General features: G+C 41.4%; 1 protein-coding gene and 1 non-coding gene across 9 annotated transcripts in view; both read right to left on the bottom strand.

The window, feature by feature from the left end:
• The window catches only part of FNDC3B (fibronectin type III domain containing 3B), a 315,121-nt gene extending 309,695 nt beyond the window's left edge, over nt 1-5,426 (bottom strand). For 7 of the 8 annotated variants that reach the window (XM_036017697.1, XM_036017701.1, XM_028504578.2 and 4 more), the window contains exon 1: nt 5,281-5,426. The gene's annotated coding sequence lies outside the window, so the exon portion shown is untranslated. Of the gene's footprint in view, nt 1-4,380; nt 4,495-5,280 lie in introns of those variants that run through there. The other variant, XM_036017698.1, reaches the window with a different exon arrangement.
• Nucleotides 5,427-16,776: 11,350 nt separating this feature from the next.
• Nucleotides 16,777-16,884, bottom strand: LOC114491190. Its single transcript, XR_003684000.1, has one exon. It is a non-coding gene; the product is annotated as a U6 spliceosomal RNA (small nuclear RNA).
• Between the last annotated feature and the right edge of the window lie 1,446 nt (nt 16,885-18,330).

Here is an 18,330-nt window from a genome sequence, read left to right as displayed (position 1 = left end):
ACATAATGCCATACTGTATAGTTTACAGCAATATATACGCTTATGAATATTTCCCTATATCCAAAGGCATTCAGAGAAAACTGAACTCTCCTCCACGACCTAAGTACATTCCCAGCAGCTGTAAGGATGAGAATTAAGGTTTACTTGAAAATGTCTTACCACGAAATTTCTGATTTGATGGAATAATCTCATTAATGTGAAGAAAGGCAACTGTACTTTCTAAAGTGGGAACAGGCAGGTTGCAAAGATTCCCCAAACTGAAAATGATTCTTTTTCCTTGTGTCTAGCTGTTACTTACAGAAAGCTCAAATGAGAGGCTAAGATAATATACAAGGACTAAAGCCTACACCACTATCATTCAATACTGGCATTTCCTCTAAAACACTGTACTTTTTCCCCTTCACCTCAAAACATGACCCTGAATCAAGCAGACTGTCCTGTCCACTGCAGCAACGCTAGCCAGCTATAGGACACATCTGAGGAAAAAATTCCCCAAACCGTGAAGCTAGGACAATTTATGTACAACTTTTGAGACATCACAAATCAACTATTCCATTAGGAATGGGGGGGGGGGGGGAATGAAACACAGCAATGTAAAACTTGAAACTTTATTTACTCATCACAAAGAAAAATTAAATGATTTCTCAAGTTGTCCAAACACAAACTGTAGGTTTCTGAAAACACGAAGTAAAACTGGGAGTAGCTCAGCTTTAAACTGTGGGATATAATGAACTACGGAGTTTGTACAAGCCTTCACTCAAACACTTTTCAATATATGGACTCATTAATCCCTTGTGACAACCACTTGAAAAATTGTATGCAAGATGTTTTCTCCTTAAATTAAAATGAGGAAACCCAGACTAAGGGTGGTTCAGAAGTTCATCAAAGACAGACAGCTAAGAAGTTAAGGCTTCAACAGACTAGACAGTCTGATTTCCAACTGATGCTCAAACGTGGCCCTCATGAGAAGTATGAGATTTCTAATCTTTGCCCATCATTTCAATATCTTTATCTTTTAAGATTTACTATCTTTCATTTGTATTAAGCACCTAGATGTTTTACCAATGGAACTGTACATCATGAGTTAAACCATGCTTCCTGTATTTACCACACTCACAAGAACACTATAATCCTATTTATAACATGCTTCTCTCATCCTTGTTCCTCGAAAATAACTATGCTCCCAATGATCAGCAATAGCAGCAATGGGTAAGAACAGGCTGTTTCAGCTATCTGAACAGTCTCATTGATGGACTCCTTCCTTACCTACTGTGGAATTTATAAATTTCAAAGAGTTAGAGGCCACGCAATTCACATCACACTAAAATACAGAACAATTTGTAACTGATTTACTAGTGTAGGTCCTCAGGATCATAAAGCTCTAGGGTCAGACTTATGAACTGCAATTACCCCTGGGCGGTATAGTGACTGTGGAAGGTACAGCAGATTCAGATGTATTTATACTGAAACTGGAAATTACCTCTTTAAAAATCCTTATAAAAAAAGATTAATCATTTGTCTTTTCCTGATAAATGAACACTTACTTCAGCAGTGTTTGGAATTTTCACTATTTCTCACAAAATTAGAGTTGGTGAAATTCCTTTTACCAAATTAATTCTAAAATGCAATAGATTTAAATTAAATCCTCTACCAGAAAACTATTTCACCATTTGCCACCAAAAGAATGTTTCTTTGCTGTTTGTTTTAATCTTAAACATATTCTTCCCAATTCATAGATGAATCTAGTGTTTTATATTTGAATTTTAGTCCTTGATAGCAAAGCAATGACTTGAATCTTTCAGATTAATTGTGTAGCTACATCAGGAAAACTGAATGATGGTTTCGCTATATTATTCACCTGACACTTATGAAGTCATTTGAGAAGAATCACTCAATGAACCAGTAAACATGGGTATTAAGGGGTCATTTTTTCCAACTCCCCATTAGTGATTTTTCATTCTGCCTCCTAGTTACATTCCTTTATTACACTAAAGTAACCAACAAGCTGACTGCCTTTTCAGCAATTCCTATAAACACTTATTTCAACCAAAGGAGAAAATGTCATATAAAGTTTTGGTCCATCAGTTTTTACCATGACATGTAAGTATTTTTTTTAAAGTACTTATTTTATTCACTCAAAGTGTGAAAGCAAAATTGATCTATAGATAATTCAGCATTAAAATTTCATTTAAGCGCTGAATCTAAGCATCTCCTGTGGGGTGGGGGAAAACTGAATTTAGGAGATTTAAAAAGCAACATGACCCAGTTAAATCATGAATAGATTTGGGAGTCAAGAAGTTCTACACTGCAATATGGTAACCACTGGCCACAAGTAGCAGATTAAAATAATTAAAAGTAAATAATTTAAAATGTAGTTCCTCAGTCCCCAGTAGCCACATTTCAAACCCACAACAGCTTCATGTACCTGGTGGCTGCCATATTGCGCAGCACAGACACAGAACCATTTCCATCGGTAAAGAAAAGTCTATTATGCAAGCTACTTTAATCTCTATGACCCTCAATACCCAAGCCTGTAAAATGCCCATAACATCGCTGAAATTCAAAGAGTGTTATTAGAATTTTGATAACATTGAAAGCACAACACAAAGAACTTAGATATCCAAGAAGGAGTAGCTGTTATTACAATCCTATATTGGGTTTTAATCTCCGACGGTAATCCTGAACAAGTCACTTCCCCTCCCTGGGCCTCATTTTCCTAAAACTGAAAACTTTGGGAGAGTTCTCCTGATTAACTTCTAAGGATTCTATCAAATTCCACCACGTTAAATGAAGTGCTAAGCAGAAGGGGCACAAACTCCTACAGAGTAAACTACTACCTAGGTTCCTAGAGCTTCCTAGCTGATCCCAAGCCATTCTTCCCAAAACCCCAGAAGACTGGCTCTGCAATATAGCCATGGTCTGATGTGTGCTATTTATAAAGTCTGTCTTAAAAGGTTACCGGAATATCTTTCTGAAATTGTATATACTGTAATTAGAAGCTACAACCCCCTATTCCATGATGATATCTTGCAGTTTTACCATCTCTTTTAAATAAACACTATCTTTACAGATGAATTTTTTCTTTTAGAAGCACTTCAACCAAAACACTTTCAAAGCACATGCAAGTTTAAGTACAATTTTTAATGACTTTTTCTTAACCAGCTATGCCTCATTCAGAGTCAGCCTGTGGGTGACCCTCTAGTGTCTAAACAAAGTGAGAACTAGAACAGCCTCATGGGTGAAGTCCCCTTGCAGGGACAAAAACGTGTCCAAAGATTTTACCCTCACTAACAGCTGCTCCCAGGGAGCCAGGAAATTCACTTAAGACTGGGCCCACATAGCCCGCTTCCAAAAAGGGGGAACCAGGGCCCCTACACAAAGCACAAAACCAGGGTCATGGCTACTATCATCCCCCCCACCGCCCCGTGTTGACCAGGCCCCCAGAATCACAGCTTTAACTTAAGAGTGGAAGAGGAACTCAGGCAGCAGAAATCAAAAGAGAGCGGTGTATTTTTGCCCAAGGCCTGAAGCCTCAAAAATAAGTGTTATTCCAGAGCAGATTCCTTTTCTTCCGGGTCCGTCTGCTCTCTCTGACTCTTTGCCCATAACCACTGTGCCTCCCCTTTCCCAATGCCCCACCTCTCTCCATACTTAAAAAAAAAAAAAAAAATGTGGCTTATTCCCTCTCCCTTTGCTTTCCCGAGCAGGGCCTGGAAACTGGAGGAAATTCAAATAAAATTAACTGCACATTAAAAATTAAACAGACAAGCAATCAGGGGGTGCCCACCCAACAGAAGACGTCTCCCGTTCCAAAAAAAAAAAAAAAATGATTAAGCCTGAGTGGAAGAAGGGGAGGGAGACTAGAAACCTAAAAGGATGGAGAGATAAACGTGTGGATTTAGGGCGCTAGCGTCGACCCACCCTGGCCAAATTCCAAATTTCGTTTCAAGAAAATGCTGGGCTAAAGAGAAAAGAAAAAGTTGTAACTTTTAAGGAAGTCCGCAAACGGCACAGTCTTGGATAAAATGCCACTGCTTCCCTTCATCAAGGATGGCAGGGTAGGAGTTTAGGTTAGAAAAGCTCCAACTCCAACCGCGCACTCCTCCTGGAAGCCTCCCCGCTGCCCCCGTCTCCTAGGACACCCTGCTCGGGCGCTCGGGCTCCCACGGGGCGCCGGGACCTGACCTTTACAAAAGTTCGCGGACACAGCCCAAGGCCCCAATTTCCGCCCCGAGTGACAGGCCCCTCACGAGCCGGCCGGCTCCCGCCCTGCGACGGGCACCAGACGGTCCTCGCCACCCCTCCCAGCTGCCTCGGGGTTCAGATTCCTCCCGCTCGCCCCACCCCCGGCGGGGGAGCCCCTCGGGGTGACCGACTGACCGGAGCTACGCTGGCCCACACACCGGGTCGCCTGCTGCTTCCCGCCGCGCCCCGCTCCCCGGCCGAGCTTCCAGCCGCCTGGCTCGCCGAGTCCCGCCGCGGCCGCCGGTTACCGCCCCCAGCCCGGGGGGAGCCCGGGGGGCAGGACAGGAGGGAGGACGTGGCGCGCCCGGAGGTGGCCAGCGGCGAGGCGGGGAGTGTCCGGGAGAGGCCGGGCCGGGGGCGGGGGCCGGCGCGGGCTCGAGACCCTCCCCGTGAGCATCCGCGGGTCCCAGGTCCCGGGCCGCCCCCGCCCGGCGCGGAGAGGCGGGCCCCAAGTTTCAGCCCAGTTCGCACGCCCGCCCTCCTGCCTCCACCATATGGAAATCTACAGCCTCAGAAAGTGACACGTCGAAGATTCCTCGGCCTCCCCACCCGCCCTCCCCCTCCCGGGCCGCGTTCCTGCTGTGGAGATTCCGGGAGGGGGAGCGGATTCCTAGGACAAAATCTGCTGGGAAGGTTGGGAAGGGCGAGGGTGGAGGGGCAGGGAGAGACCGGGAGCCATTGCCCAGATTTTTTTTTTCCCCCATCAAGAAGAATCTACCCGTCTTTTTCCCCCCTCCAAGCCCTGGCAAGCTGAGGGGACGGGACGGGGACCGGAGCCCAGCCAGACGCGGCCCCGAATCGGAGGCCGACCCTCTACCGGGCCCCGTGTTACCAGGGTACCCCGGCGAGAGCCGGGCGCTCCTGCACTGTGGCGCCAAGTTTTCCCCGGGAAGCCCGGCACGCCTGGAGCGCTCCGAGACAAGAATGCACTTTGGAAGACTCGGCGTCCGGCCGGGGCTTTCCAGCGCGCCGGGACCCAGCGGCCGAAGCGCGGAGTCCTAGTCCCCTCCAGTCTCCGGCTTCTGCACGCCTTACCTTCCCTAGGGCTGAAAAGCGGGGCTCCGGGCGCGCCACACACCAGGTCGCCACGCCTTCCCAACCGGCAACCCAGAGGCTCCCCGCAGTCCGCTTCGCAGCTCCCGCCGCCGCCGCCGCAGCCGCCGCCGCTCTCCTCCTCCTCCTCCTCCGCCTCCGCCTCCTCCTCCTCCTCCTCCTCCTCCTTCTTCTCCGGCCGCCGCCGCTCAAATAACTACCAGGAGGGTTTGATGGGGGATTCCGCCATGTCAATGATGTCGGGACCACATGGGGATTTGGGACCCGCCCACAACCGTAAACAACCGGGTATAACCGCAGCTATAATCTCACAGTCGCTGGAGCTGTGGGAGCCTCCTTTACCCCTAGGCCTGCATCACTATCAGAAAGCTTATCTGGATTCAGCCAGACTAAAGAAGTCTGAGGCTTAGAAATAGGAACTCCTAAAAGGCAAGGGCTGCACGTTCTGAAATGATCACCGAATACCAATATAAATGCGGTGTTTGCTGAGAAATAATTAGAGCGAACACTCTATTACATTTCGTTATGTACACATCTATTAACTTTTTTAAATCCCCCACAACAACAATCTTGTAAGCTATTTTGTCACTCTCTTCTCTGTTTCCCACAGCATTTTTTTCACAGGCTAACAGAGCATGAACAGATTTTATTATATCAAAGTAAAAATGTCCATTTCCCCTTTTCAGTAACCAATGTGCTCTCACAAGAACAGAAACTGTTCTGTACTCATATATGTATTTCTGTATCTGTCAAATGACATAATGCATAGGCCACAGTAGGACTCATTAGAAAAGTATTGAGTTTATATTTATTGAATCAAATGTAATGTATCCTAATGTACAATCTCAAAATGTTAACCAACCGCATCCCATTCCACCCCTCAAATTTTCCAGCACTCAAGAGTAGCAGTTGTCCAAAAGAAGGCCTGTCTTTAGCTTCCCAGGTATTCTGAATAATTACATTCAGCCTTGACTATTAGGCTACAAAGCAGTGTTCAGTAGTGACCGGAGGTAATGTATTACTTTCATTGACCTAAAAAATAATAACAACCATTTATCAGATAGAATTATTATACATCATACTGTTTTAAAGCCCAAGGAACATAAAAGAATGTTGAGAAATAGTTCCTCTCCTTGTGGGATTTGCAAAACCTTTTTTGGCGTTGTGAGGGAAAATGGGGAATCCAGGTAAGTGACGTTCTCTCTCCTAAGTGGCTTCTTTTCCCAAATGTACCCAAAGGGGCTCTCGAAGCCATCTTTCTAAAACATGGTTTCAATTTTAGTCATAGTCTTGCATGGGAAAGAATAAAAAGCAGTGGTCCCCCAATTCCTGAGCCATGTCCCCCAACTGAATCAGCATGACTTCCAAGCTCACCTCAGTCCCTTTGTACATGGTTTCGCTCTGTCAGAAGTACATTCCTTCCTCTACCCTATTTTAAGATCATTTACTCATCTTCGAGCTTCAACGAAAATCATTCCCTTCCTCACCACAGTGGTATGGCTCTTCCTGACAACCCCATAATTCTTCTTAGTTCTTCTCACATGTCCTGAAATTTTTATCTCTTCCATTTGACTGGATCTTATCCATTTTTGTAACTCTTGCATCAGCCTAGCATTGTGCTTTGAATTTAGTACACCAATATGGATATTTATTGAATAAATTAATTCTAAAGTATGTGGAAGAATCTGAATAACAAATTAAAATGGGCAAACTTCAAAGAGTGGAAGGTTAAATTCAAGTGTTGAATGACAGGCTCAGCAAAGGAGGTAAAAGTATGTAGGAAAATTCAGAAGACAAAATAGTCAAAATAGTATCAGCCTATTTCTTCCCTAGACTGAATTTGTTCTAATTAAGAAGAATCAATGTATACAAAATGCCTTAAAATTAAAATATTTAAATTCCATATGCGTGATCTCAGTTTTTTGTTTGTCCTCTTACCCTAACACCTAACACCAGCTTTGGCACAGAATAGAAACCCAGTGTAGATGTATACCCAATGTAGAATAAGGTTTGTGTCAGAGAGTCATGCTCTCTGAACCTCCTTGGGAAATGATGAAGACTTAAACCAGAGTGATGGTTCTGGAAATGAGAAGAGAGGCCTCAGCCCAAGGCAATGAGTATTATTATCCGGTGTTGACACCCCAAGTCACCTGCCATCCTAGGTCCCAAATCATGAAACCATAGTCATAGCCATATGCTTTGCTCCAAAAGAAGCTTGGGACTTACTCAATAAACAAACAAAACATCCAAATAAAGATATCTGAAAGTTAAGGCCTATAAGAAAACATACAGACGTGTAACCCCTTTCATCGCCCAAGCAGTGGAGGCTGAGTCATATAAGAAAGATTTGAAGTCATACTTCTGGATCTCAAATAACTTGCATTACAACAACAAGAAAAATGCAACTTTAACATGCTGGAAAACATGAGCATTGAAACTATCATTGAAAAGGTCTCAAACCATTAAACTCCTGAATACTTCTATAAGTCTAACATTTTTTTAAAACTTAAACTTCTTTGTCTAAGATCACCGTGGCCAGGAATATGTAACATGTAGTAGACCCAGCTAGCCTCTCAGTCTCAATATTCTTCCTCTGCCTATAGCTGGAGTTATTAGATCCTCACAGGCAGGCTCAGTCTTGCCTCTAATCTTGAAACCCAATCTTGACCTTAGATAGAGGGCATTAACTCTTTGCATCTATTTTTTGTTTCAAAGTCCTGAGCCAGATCTGATATGGCCTTCAAAATGAACATTGACAAAAAAGCCAATTAATCCTGTTTTGAAGAGTGTTCAGAATTGACTGCTGTACTAACGAGAGTAAAGGACTGCCACCTAAGTCAATGACACAATCTAAGAGCAACACTGCAACTCCAGTTAAACACAATTCTCCAGAGCAATTTAACCAGTCAAAGTTGTATTTCACCGTCTTTTCTATTGTTCAAAGCAAGACAAGGGCAAACTGCAGCTCAATATGTATATTTTTAAGTCATTTTAAACAAGAATATCTGTCCCACAGTTATCAGAACTATTCAGGAAGAACGTGAATGACTGTCAGGACTCATAAAATCACAGGCTTGATAGGGAACTAAAGGATTTCAATGTGCTCTCCCTTCCAGAACAGAGTTTTTGCTCCCATGTCCATGACAGCTAAGCACCCAGCACCAGCATGAACACCACCAGGAATAGGCACAAAACGCTTCTTACTAAGACAACCTATTGTCAACAACTCTAAATCCAAACCAAGTCTTCCCAAACCCACCTCCTTGCATCTTAATCCCACTGGTCCTGTTTCCGCCCTCTAGGGGCAGACAAAATAACAACAGACACTTCCCACATGGCTCCCCTTCCGGTTAATTGACCAGACTCATCAGATGCACCCTAAAGATTCTCTTTCCCTGGAAAAAGTCCAACAAATTGAACTCTATATCTATTCATGTGTCTTCCAGATCTCTTTCCGTTCTTTTCTTCCACCATCTTTGGGGGCCTACTTATTCAACAATATTTCAGGCATGATCAGAACGCAACCACAGAGTAGTACCCTTTCCTGCTTATATTTGGACATAAGGCTCGTGTCATCACAGTTTAATATTGGACTAATTTTTAAGCAGTCTCCTCATCCTGTTAACTCATGCTTCCTCCATGAAAAGTTGTTACGCTGGGCATGTATTAGGAATGCACCTGATTTCCTCTTAACTGACTTTCATGTTAACTGGTTGAATATTTAATTTTGTTAAATTGTATTTGTAAGTTTCCTTCTCACATTTCAGCCTACCTAGAACTTTCTGGACATTGAGTCTATCATCAAACAGCCCTTCCCAGCTTTGTGACATTGGTAAGTATGACAAGTATGCTTTCCATATTGCCATCCAAGTCACTGATAAAAACATGAAACAAGACAAGGCCAAGGACTACCACTAGTAGTTTTTCTCCAAGTGGAGGCAAATTTAAGGCCAAGTTATTTAAAAAATTATAAATCTGTCCATCACACGAACTTGCCCTGAACCACACAACCAGAAAAGAACAAGTTGTGTCTGACTCTCTAGATAGTCGTGGTTAGCGCTCTTGCCAACTCTCATACCTGATATACTCCTATGGACATTTTCTTTTCTTTCTATGCGGTCAAGACCTCTGTATTATACCTGGGTCTCTTCACAACACATGTGCTAAATACTGTCTTCCTAAAACAAATTCAAAATTTTCCATGTGTGTGTGTGCTCTTCACAGAGAAATAAAGCAAAGAAATATCTTTAGCTCCAGCTATATATTTCAGATACAAACCACTTTAGTCAAGAAAAGATTCTGAGATTTGGCCAGAAAATAATGATTTGAAAACAGAGTAAACTTACTACAGAAGCAACTGGGTCTATTTTGCTTGTGTAGGGTCCAGTATTACACTTGAATTTGATTTTTATCTTTTGCGTAGATACCACAGTATTTCTTTTAGTTCCTGAAAGCATACTCTTTGGTATTTCACATGTAATCTCACTAACCAGGGGGTTAAATTCTGATCACATTAACATTAATCAACACCCTTTCTCTGACTGTGGCAGCCACCATGACTAGGACTTCTCATTCCCCAGGTTTTCTTCCCAGTTCGTTCTAAAGTTTATGAGCACGTTTTTTCAGGTTGCTTCAGTAACTTGCTAACTCAGGCAGAATTGCTACAGTGACACCTTTGTTTGTGCTGAGCCTACCGCTATTGGAAGAACCATGGAGAGCCCACAGACAGACTCACTTCTCCCTCTCTCTGAACAAACTCTGTGATATAAATCATCAAGGAGAGGGTCCCTGGCTCCCAATATCTCATCGTCTTTGAATCAAGCCTTCTGATTCCATGAGTTTTGCTTTTTTAGTTTCCATGTATAAGCGATATCCCACAATACGTGTCTTTCTCTATCTGACTTATTTCACTTAAGGTTCATTTACATTGTTGACAATAGCAGAATTTCCTTCTTTTCCATGGCTGAGTAATATTCCATTGCGGGTACATGTGCAAAGCATTTCTTTGTCCATTCATCTGTCGACAGCCACTTAGATTTTTTCCAGGTCTTGGCTTTTGTGAATAATGCTGCAATGAACATGGAAGTACAAGTATCCCTCTAAGAACCTGATTTTTGTTTCCTTTGGATATATACCCACGAGTGGGATTGCTGGATCATAGGGTAGTTCTATTTTTAATTTTTTAGGAACCTCAGTACTGTTTTCCATAGTGACTGTACCAATTTACATTCCCATTAAGAGTTCCCTTTTCTTCATACCCTTGACAACACTTACCTCTTGTTTTGTTGTTGTTGTTTGTTTGTTTTGATAATAGCCATTCTCACAGGTGTTAGATGATATGTTATTATGGTTTTGATTTGTATTTCGCTGATGATTGGTGATGTTGAGCACCTATTTCTTTACCTGTTGCCCATCTGCATCTGTGTGTATTCTTTAGGAAAATATCTATTCAGTTCCGCTGCCCATTTTTAAAATCAGATTGATTGGGGTTTTTTGCCCTTCAGTTGTATGAGTCCCCTGCACTTTTTGAATATTAATCCCTGGCTCTGATTAGGTCATATCCTCAAACCCATCGTGGGGACCTGGGCAAAGGGGAAGCAGTTTGGGCCCACCTCTGGAACTCAAAGTGAAGTCTATCCCACCAAAACCAGTGGCAAACAAAAGGGGAGGAAGCTTCTCACAAGAAATTTGGGGAAATATTCCCAGAAGCAGAGAGGAATGGATGTTTGGTATCAATGGACATTAGATAAGTAGGGAGGATAGGGAGATCATTCCAGTAATAGATAAGCAAAGGAAAAGCATGAAGTGCGCATGATAGAATGTTAGAAAAAAAAACATGCAGTAAATCTTTTATTGTTATAATACAGAAACATTTTCCATGTAGAAAGCCAAGCTAAATTTTTTTCCTGATAATTTTTTCTCTTTCTAAAGAGAACATATTTTGCGCTTAGACCAAAGAATGTGCTCCAGAGCCATAGTTTCTCGGATCGCAATCATCCCTCATCCTCAATTTACTGCAATCAGAGTCTCCTCTCAGCACTCCACGGAAATAAATGGTTTCTGACTCCCAATCAAGGCTTCCCAGAGGTCAAGAGAGGTTCAAGCACAACAGCCTTAGCCAAGGGGGTCACCCCTAAAAACCTTCCTCCCAAGTGGCTCTCTTCGATGAAAGCTCTCAGTAGAAGCAGTGTGAAAGGAAAGCCAGTGTGTTCGTTATTTTTACAACAGTGCTCAGATCATGAGCTGGGGGTGAAAAGGGAGTTGGGCTAGGGGACCTTTTAATGCTGTGATTTCCCACCAACTAGCGAGGGGTGCAGCTCCAGCCCGTCAGCTCAGACGTGTCTTTAGACTTATACCAGCCGATGGCGGAGGCTGCCTAACTGTGGGAGTGTGTTTATCTGCTGAGGATCCGGGATTAAGTTTTTCTAATCCTCACCAAAGGATATGTTTATTGGTTCTAGAGAGAGAGGAAGGGAAAGAGAGAGAGAAACATGGATGTGAGAAAGAAACATTGGCCTTGGCCAGGCACCTCCTATATGTGTGCCGACAGGGAATGGGATGGGCGCCCTAGGTATGTGCCTGGACCAGAAATCGAACCTGCAAAATCTGGTGCACAGGACAATGCTTCAACCAACCGAGCCACCCATCCAGGACTCACGAATATTGTGCCGATTATATCATTCTAAACCAGATCATTAGTCTTGCAATGTCTGGGCTCATAAGTCATTTTGATTTTGTTATTTTTCTTCAGTTTAACTTAAAAAGTACTTTGGCAAATCTATACTAATAGGCGCATCTTACCCAGAGTAAACAGATATTTATTTTGGATAATTGAAACTTCTCCCATCATCCACATAGCATACTGCCTGAATTTTACAAATAAAGATTCACTGCTTCTGGCTAAGCATGGCCCTCTTTTTGCTGTTTTCTTTTAAAATGTAAATAACCTACAGAAATGTAGCACATTGAGGGAGAAAAAAATACTGTGAGAACACTTATATGACTTAAGGTAAATGAAGTGCTACACCAGAAAAATTCTGAATGGCGTGAGTGATATAGATTTGCAGCTTTGACTGATAAAGAAGAGACATAGAAGAGGGGACATGAAGAACAAGCATTGGTTCTGCCTAATACTTGCTCCTGGTTTTGCCTGAGGTCTACCTTGTTTTCAACTTAACAACATTTTTTTCAGTGACGTTAGCTGTGTCTGCTTGGTGTAGGCAACATAAGGTACTCCAGTGGCCGTAAGTCCAGGGAACGGGAGACCTGTGTATATGTTCTTGTTCTCTCTGTCTCTCTTTCTCTCCCTCTTTCTTTCTTGCAGTAAATATTTATTGAATGTTTACTTTATGCCAGGCACTATTCTAGACACTGGGGATACAATGATAAAACAGACAAGATCCTTGTCCTTGTGAAGCTTACTTTACAATAGGGAGGAGATAATCAATGATAAACATAATGAGTAAGTAAATGATATACTATATAGAAGGTGACACATTCCAAAAGAAAAAGAAATATAGAATAGGGTGAAAAAGATCAGGTGTTACTGGGGTATAAAAGGACAGTTTGCAATTTTCAACAAGGTTGATATAGACTCATTGAGAATATTTCTTTTTTTTAATTATTGATTTTGAGAGGAAGGGAGAGAGAGAAAAAGAGAGAGAGAAACATTGATTTGTTGTTCCACTTATTATACATTCATTGGTTGCTTCTTGCATGTGCCCTGACAGGTGATCAAACCCACAACCTTGGCATATTGGGATGATGCTTTAAGCAACTGAGATACCCAGCTGGGGCTGAGACTTCCTTTTGAGCAAAGAAGGTAAAGTTAATCGTGCGGATATCAAGAGGAAGAACATTGCAGGCAGAGGAGAGAGCAAGTGAGACCATAAGGTGGAAACATGCCCGGTTTGTTTAAAGAATCGCAAGGAGATCACTATATTTAGAGTGCAGCAAACAACGTTAAAGAAATAGAAAATAAGATTGGGAGAAATGGAAGATCAAATGGTGGAGCGTGCTGTGGGCACTGCCTGAGTGAAATGGGAAGCTATTATAGGATTTGGAACAGAGCACAAAAATAAAATGAACTGACTTAGGTTTAGAGGGGTCAGTCTGGCTACTGGTTGAGAATAGACCATTAGGGACAAGAGCAGAAGCGGGGGAGGCATTCAGAGACTATAGCAGTAATCTAGGAGTGAGATGATGGCAACTTGGACAGTGGCAGATGCAGGGGTGATAGAAAGTGTTAGGACTTTGTATCAATGTTGAAGGTAGAGCAAACAGGAGTTGTTGACAGATTAGATATGGAGGCATAAAAGAAAAGAAGATATAACGATGATTCCAAGGGTTTTGGCCTGAGCAACTGGAAGAATGACGCTGCCATCCACCAAGCCAGCTGTGGCTGTGGGAGAAGCAGGATTCAGGATTCAACAGGGGGTTGGGGCGTAACGAGTGTGAGCCATCTATCCATTAAACTATTCCTGAATTTAACTGGTTGCATGATCTGAGAAAAGCCATTTATCCTGTCTCTAGGCTTGTATGTAAAATACAAAATTAAGACTAGAGGAATTTAAAGGTTCCTCTAACATTTTTTTTTAAGTTTTACTTGGCTAAATCGTTTTTGTGCTAATTTACACAATTATTTGTGGGTGTTGTCACAGATTAAATTTCATTTTTGTATTTTTAAACAGGGTGGTCAGGGTAGACTTCATGAAAAAGATGACTTCTAGATAAAGGAAACAAAGAAGTTAACCACGAAGATACCTAAGAAGGAGTATTCCAGGCAGAGAAAAGAATTAGTGCAAGGACACTGAGGTAAGAGTGGGCATGTTCCAGAGATTGCTCCATTGGATAAATACGGGGTTAAGTAGAAGGCAGAGAATTAATTGATAAAACCAATGAAAAGAGCAAGAAGTCTTGAATGAAGAGAAAAGGGGACATTGAAAAGATTTAAAAGATTCAAATGCTAGTGGAACAGCAAATAGCTTTTAGAAAAACAACAGTTTGATGATTCAAGCATAAATGAATCAAAAACATAAATAACTTTCCCCTTAAATTATTAGGTTAAAAAATCCAGACATAAAATTCTTGACAAATGTGCTTTTAGATAGTTTTTTTAATTCTTTTCTCTTCTTCTTCAAAAAAGCCTAAATTAAAAAAATTAAATTGTTGTTTTTGTAAACAATATCGAATTTAGCAATAATGAAATAATTTGGTTTTTAAAGAAATAATGCCAATCAAATCAATGGATGGGGAACTACTAGAAAAAATTCAAATCACAAAATAGCAAAATTTCTAGTTGTCTGAGATCCTTTTTGATGTAGTTAGGAGTTTAAAAATTAAGTGAAAGCCAGGAGATTTCCTCATGAAACAGGCAAAATCCTTTCTGATTTTGATATTTTCCAGATTCTTACTTTTGGAGTAGGCCAAATATACTCTTTTTTTTTTTCTGCTCTCCTAATAGAAATCTGTGGATCTCTAACACAGACCTGGCAAAATGGGAGAGATACTTCATTAATTTAGATGGAATGTGAGACCCTTCCTGGCTTCCCGGGGCTGAAATAACTGAAGTGTAAGTGGGCAAGAACAAAGAGGAGAATGTGCCAGGAGGAGTGTGTAAATGGCGTGTGTGGAATGCAAGTAGAAGATAGTTACAATCCAGGACGGTAGATTAGAAGTCTCCAATCATGTCCCTATGTAATAATAATAACAGAAATCCTTAGAGAGTGCTTACAATGTTCCAGGGAATGTACTTTACACATATGTTATATCTTTTCTTCTGACAAGTGAAATATATAGCAACTGGTTGTAGAATTTTAAATTTGAAAATGCATTCCACTGCTTTCTACCTTCTGATGTTGCAGAGTAGAATCTCACTGCCAGCCTATTTCCTTAGCTCCATCTCTCCTTTACAAAAAACTTATTCATTCTGTCTGGGAGCGTATAAGATGTTTCCCTTTATCCTTGGGTAAATAACAGAAAATACTTAAAGAGTGCTTACTACATACCAGGAAATATTTGAAACATTTCACATATATTAATATATTTAATCCTCCCAGCAACACTTTGAAACTATTACAATTGCTATATTCATTTTACAGGTAAGAAAACAGAGAAAATAAATAAGGTGTTCAAATTAAATAACATCCAGGGTGATGGGATAAGAGAGGAGACCAGAGGATAAAAAATGTAAAAGCTGTTTTAAAGCCAGTGTGCTCACAGAGTGCAGGAAATTTGAAAATAGAAATTGCGTCATGGATGACAGAGCTAGTGTGACGGTGGAAGCCTGCAGTGTGCAACAGAGCAAACCAATTGAAAGAAACGTTCTGGGCCCAATGCAGGGAGAGTGCCCTGGGGCAGACCCTATCACTTCCCTCCTAAAACAGGCCTAGGTAGCCACAAAATCTAGAACCTTGGCTTATGGGGCCTTCCATGATTTGGACCCCTGTATACCTCTCCACTGGAAACACCTACTTTTTTTTGTTTGTTTGCTTTGTTTTGGTTGCACAGCCCTTTGAATACCCTCCCTATGTTTGAGGAATTCATGACCTTCCAGATATTGCCACCCTGCACAAGCCACACAGTTTTTCCAGCCCCAGTTTTATCAAGGGTAGAAACTACATCAAATGTGAATGGCTGAAGAACTGGCAATGTTTAACCAGGAGGAGAGGAGACTTTGGTGGGGATGGGTGGATGAAGGAAACCATTGATGAAGACCTCTCCAAATATTTGAAGAGCCGGCAAATGAAAGAAGGCTGTGACTCAAGAGCAGAAGCTGGGATGTGGGGGAGGAGAAATCCGGGGAGAAAAGAGAGAGCCCAGCGGTTGAGGAGGAGGGTGTGTGTGTGGGTGGGGGGACAGAGGAACAACTTCAAACACATTCTCCAAAATGATTGCTTTTTATACAATTCTTTTAAAAATCAACTTTCTTAAGGTGTAGTTTACATACAATAAAAAGCATCTATTTTAAATGTACATGTTCATGAATTTTGACAACTGAGCACACTCATGTAATGAATCAAGATGCAGAATGTTTCTATCGCCCCACAAAGCCTCATTTTCTCCATCCAGTCATCCACTCCCACCCCCAGGCCCAGGCATCCACTAATCTGATATTAGTCACTGCGTCTAGATTACTCTTGCCTTTTCTAGAATTTCATATAGACATAATACCACCTTTTACATCTGGCTTCTGTGCCCAGCATGATGGTTTTGAGAGCCATCACTGTTATGGCATGTTTCAATTGTTCATTTCTGCATACCCCTCAGTAGTAGTCTATTGACTAGATATATTAAATTTGTTTATCCATTCATTTGTGGATGAACATTGGACATTTTTCCAGATTTTTATTATCTTGAAGATACTATTACCATTTATGTACAAATGTTGTTGGGAACACCTGTTTTCATTTCTGTTGGACAAAGACTTAGTGAAGTTGCTAGATTAAGTGGTCAGGGTATATTCAACCTTATTTTTTTAAAAAAACAGAATGCTTCAGAAATCTGTGTGTCATCCTTGTACAGGGGCCATGCTAACCCCTGTATTGTTCCCATTTTAGTCATGGTATGTGCTGCCAAAGTGAGCTCCATATGCAACCTGTTAAGAAATTGCTAAGCTCTTTGACAAAAAATGGGTGTGCTATCTTATTTCTCCAAATACTTTTGTAAAATTTTATTTTTTTATTTTTAGAGAGAGAGGAAGGGAGGGAGAAAGAGAGGGAGAGAAAACACTAACGTTTGAGAGAAACACCAATTTGTTGCTGACTGAGGACCTGGCCCACAGCATAAGCATGTGTCCTGACTGGGAATCGAACCAGCGACCTTTTGCTTTGAGGGATGACACTCAACCAACTGAGCCATGCCAGTCAAGGTGGGTGTGCTATCTTATATTTCTACCAGCACTCCATGAGATTCCCAGTTGTGCCACACCCTTGCCAACATTTAGTATTGTAAGTCTTTAAATTGGAGCTCTTCTCATAGGTATATAGTGCTATATTATATCATCGTGGTTTTAACCTGCACTTCCTTAATGACTAATGATTTCAGATGTTGAGTGTTTTTTAATGCGTTTATTTGTTGTTCATATAACTTCTCTGGTGAAGTGTTTGTTCAAATCTTTTGCCCATTTTTCATGAGCTTTTATTAATTGTAACATTCTATTTTCTGGATAGAAGTCCTTTATCTGGATTATGTTTTGCAAATATTTTATGGAAACCATGGCTTGAATTTGATTTTCTTAACAGTATCTTTTTAAGAGAAAAAGTTTTTAATCTTCACATAGGGGGTCAAGGTTTATGTTTTTGCAACTGGAAATGCAATTGTTCCATTATCATTTGTTGAAGATGCAGTTATTTCATTATTGAATTACTTTGGTATGTGTTTGTCAAAAAGCAAATGATCCTTTATTGTAGGTCTGTTTTGGGGCTCTTTGTGCTGTTCTATATTGACCTCTATGTCTTTTTTTTTTTGAGAAGACTAAAACTTTTATTTATTTATTTTTAGAGAGAAGGAAGGGGAGGGAGAAAAAGAGGTAAAGAAACATTGATGAGAGAGAAAAATGAATTGGTTGCCTCTTGCATGCCCCCGACCAGGGACGTGGTCTGCAGCCCAGGCATGTGCCCTGACCAGTAACTGAACAGGCGACCTTTCAGTCTGTGGAACAACACCCAACCCACTGAGCCACACCAATCAGGCTTCATGTCTGTTCTAACACTAGCACCACAATTGTGAGTGATGTAACTTTATAGTAAATCTTGAAAGAGGTAGTGTATTTTCTCAACTTTGTTCTTCTTTTTCAAAATCTCCTACTTTTGATTTTTTGTATTTACATATAACAATGCTGAATCTCAAAAACTTCATGCTGAGCACAGAAACCAGACATAAAAGGTAGTATTATGTTTATATGATATTCTAGAAAAGGCAAGAGTAATCTAGGCTTAGTGACCAAAATCAGATTAGTGGATGCCTGGGCCTGGGGGTGGGAGTGGCTGACTGGGTGGAGAAAATGAGGCTTTGTGGGGCGATAGAAATGTG

The sequence above is a fragment of the Phyllostomus discolor genome, chromosome 2 (assembly GCF_004126475.2).
Source record: "Phyllostomus discolor isolate MPI-MPIP mPhyDis1 chromosome 2, mPhyDis1.pri.v3, whole genome shotgun sequence".
In the NCBI taxonomy this organism is placed as follows: Eukaryota; Metazoa; Chordata; class Mammalia; order Chiroptera; family Phyllostomidae; genus Phyllostomus; species Phyllostomus discolor.
This window is presented reverse-complemented; position numbering and strand designations above follow the sequence as displayed.